The 3604-nt window shown below is 39.0% G+C and overlaps 1 non-coding gene across 1 annotated transcript; it reads right to left on the reverse strand.

The window, feature by feature from the left end:
• Nucleotides 1–3199: 3199 nt before the first annotated feature.
• Nucleotides 3200–3306, reverse strand: LOC148292641 (small nucleolar RNA R71). The gene has a single exon (XR_015827170.1). It is a non-coding gene; the product is annotated as a small nucleolar RNA R71 (small nucleolar RNA).
• Between the last annotated feature and the right edge of the window lie 298 nt (nucleotides 3307–3604).

Genomic DNA, 3604 nt, shown 5'->3' on the forward strand with positions numbered 1-3604 from the left:
CATCCTTTGAAGCCTCTTCAAACATAATTGGGTCTGCATCTACAAATAGAGCAAAATTTGTGCCACCATTAGTGATCAAAACATAATCACTAGATGGGTACCTTGTGGATGGTTGATGAGCTCTTGTTGATCTCCTTTGTCCTCTGCAAATTTCTTCTTCCTCACTGCTATCACTAGAAGATGATGATGATGACCCTTGTGATGAAGATTCCTGTGATGATTGATCGGTTCATAATTGTATATCATTTTGTACCCTTCTAGCTTATGATTTGGTTATGTTATTGAGTTAAACTTGTGCTTTTAATCCATTTTCTGTTTTGATAAGTCCATAATTTCGTACACTTGCTTGCCTTCTTTACTTAGTGATTTTGCTTAGTTTCTCTTTATTTTGAGTCACTTACCTCTGTTTGTGTGTTTTGTAGGTTAAGATAGCAAGAGATCACATGTGATTCAATCCATGCATGTTAAGGGCTGATTGGGATAAGAGCAAGAGCTTAAAGACAAAACCAAAGTTGGGCCACACTTCTTGTCAGTCCAGTTTCGTAAGTCACCTTGCAGGTCTCATTTCAGCAATCTGTACAATTCGGATGAGGAGACATTCTTCATAGAAGTTGTTCAATTGGGTGTCTAGTATAACATATCCAAAATTCAGCCCAATTGAACATATGTGGAGTCCTTAGCCCGTCCAACACTGAACCATGCTCAGGAGGATTTGCAGCTGCCAGCTTTGAGCCTTGTCTCCTCCTTTGAGCCATGTGCCTCACCCATGCTGCAACTGACTTTGGATCCAACATAATGAGTGAAGTGGGGAGGCATTACAGCTATGAAAGTCTAAAGGATCAAGTTGGTACATGCTGGAGTTATTATAGAGAAAGCATGTGCATGCATGTAAAGCATAAATGAAATGAAGTCAATTCCAGTCTCTGTTCGGAAGCCAAATTTCAAGGCCCAAAACGCATACTTCTACTGCTCCGATGGGAATACTTTCTTCATAGAAGTTGTTCCAATGGGTGTCTACTATAACATATCCAAATTTGAGCCCCATTGGATAAGTTTTGAAACCTCTGGCCTTCCTACACCAAGTCTGGTTCAGAAGACTCGTTTTTGTTCAACAACCAAAAGAAGACCACATGGGTTGGCAGCAAAAGGCAGCCACAATTGATCACCTTTGATCCCATGTGAAGAAAGCTTGAGGTGCAGCAAAAGAAGTATGGGATGGGATTGATTCCAACCACACTAACATAGACAAGATGAAGTGGGAGTTATGGGTTGTATTAAATGAGGAATGGTGGTGTTGGATTTCATCATGATGTTCCTCCCTCTTAGCCCTATAAATAGAGGAGTCTTCAAGCTACAAAATTCACTTCAGCCATCCTCCACACTTCCATCATCCAGAAATCATCCTCATACATTCCCACAACCCCAAACACTCAAGCAATCAACCCAATACTCTAAACTGCCCCAAAATCACCAAAACAGCTCCAGAAACCTCCATTCCATTTCCCTACGAATTTCCTCTTTCTCAGCCATCACCACTCACTCAAACTCATCTCAAATCACCTCCATATCCTTCATACATCCTTCTAGACGTGGAGAAGCTCTTGGAGAAGCATTGGACACTACAAGAACTTCAGAAAAGGGTTTTTCTACTCTTATGGCATTCATTATGTTTTCCCATTTCTATTTTAGTTTCTTTTCCATTATGAGTAGCTAAATCCATAACTAGGGCTTCGATGTAACCTAACATGAATATTCTGGGTTTATAAGTTTGGAGTTTCAAGTTTGATTCATGATTCATGTTCTTATTCATTATGCTTATAAGTTAACATGCTTGTTTGAATGATTGATCACCATTAGAACTTGTTTGTTAACTATCTTGGTTTGAATTAAGAGTAGACACCATGCTTTAATTCGAATTGAACTATGAATAGGAAGAGTATGTATGGACATTCGACAACAGGGATTAGATACATGCTTGGTTGTTTAAATTGTTCTTCTATGCTTAATGGGTTCCTAATGCTTAATTTTAGGTTAGACAACAAATGATCAAATTAGGGAATTAGGAACACAAGGTTAGGACCAAACACCATGGCCTAATCATACTTTAGCTAGAATCAATCTTTGAATCTGAATTAGACTTGTTACTTGACTCCATATAACCCAGAATTGAATTGTTATGGTGATTCGAATGCCCTAGTCTCCAAATCTGTTTTCCAACTCTTAAAACCACTCTTTGTTACACTTGTTTATTTGCTTTCATTTGCAATTTCAGTTTGCTCACTTCCTTTCACAATCACAATCACTCTCACTTTAATTTCTGTTTTAGACTTAACTTCCTAGCTTCTTGAATTCGGTAATCTACGTACATAACTAATTTGAACTTCTCAGTCTTCGTGGGTACGACCTCGTACTTGTCTTGCTATACTACTAATTGCCCCGTACAATTGCGAGTTAACATAATAATTAACAACAAATTTTGGCGCCGTTGCCGGGGACTGAACGAAAGTTCTTCCCTGGTTATGTGCCCAAGGTTACCCTATTCTTTTTAGTGTTTCTAATTAATCTAATTTTCTGTTTCAGGTAGTTTATGTCTAAAAGACCGTTCCTTGAACAAGTGAGGTCTTCGTTCCAACGCTCCAGATCTTTGAACGCAGGACCATCGTTGCAACCCAACCGGGTGATCTCTGAAGTTCATAATCGTCTAGAAAGAGAGTTGTCAACTGCAAAAGAGCAAGCTCTTGCCACATTTACAAGTATTGCTCTCCACACTGAACTTCCTGGTTCTTCACCTTCAAATTCGGAAGCAAGTTCAGACCAAGAAGAAGAAGAAGAGATGGCTGCCAATGAGTTCATGGGAGAACTTGATATCCCAACAATTCCAGCATCTCCTTCAAGCATTTTGCTGCCCACTGTAGCTCGAAATTATGAGCTTAAATCTTCTCATCTTAATATGCTGCCTTCCTTTTATGGTTTACCTAATGAAGATTCATTAACTCATATAAAGGATATTTTTAATGTTGTGAGTTCTTTTCCCTTGACAGGTGTGATAGAAGATCAACTTCGAATGAGAGTGTTTCCATACACTTTGAAGGATAAGGCGAAATATTGGTTGAATTCTTTGAAGCCTGGTTCACTCACTACATGGGCTGCCATTCAAAAGAAGTTCTTGGAGAAATACTTCTCCATGCAAAAGACCGACATGCTTAGGGATAAGATCTTGTTATTTGCACAGCAAGATGATGAATCGTTTTGTGAAGCATGGGAGAGATTCAATGGGCTGCTCAACCAATGTCCTCATCATGGGATTCCATTGAAGCTTCAAATGCGTATGTTTTATAAAGGACTAACCCCTTCTAGTCATAATATAGTCACCAATTTTGCAGGTGGTTCTTTTAAAACCAAAACTCCAGAAGAAACATACGAACTCTTTGAGGAGATAGCAATGGAGACCCAACATACGGATACAAGAGGTAAACGTGTTATTAGTGGTTCTAATGATGCTTCTAGTGTGCAGATTTCAAAACTGGAACAAAAGCTAGATGCTCTTCTTGCATTAAACTCAAGAAGCCCTTCGAAGGAAGTGTGTAGTATTTGCGAAACTCCT

Source organism: Prunus avium, chromosome 8 (assembly GCF_965620075.1).
Source record: "Prunus avium chromosome 8, drPruAviu1.hap1.1, whole genome shotgun sequence".
NCBI lineage: Eukaryota > Viridiplantae > Streptophyta > Magnoliopsida > Rosales > Rosaceae > Prunus > Prunus avium.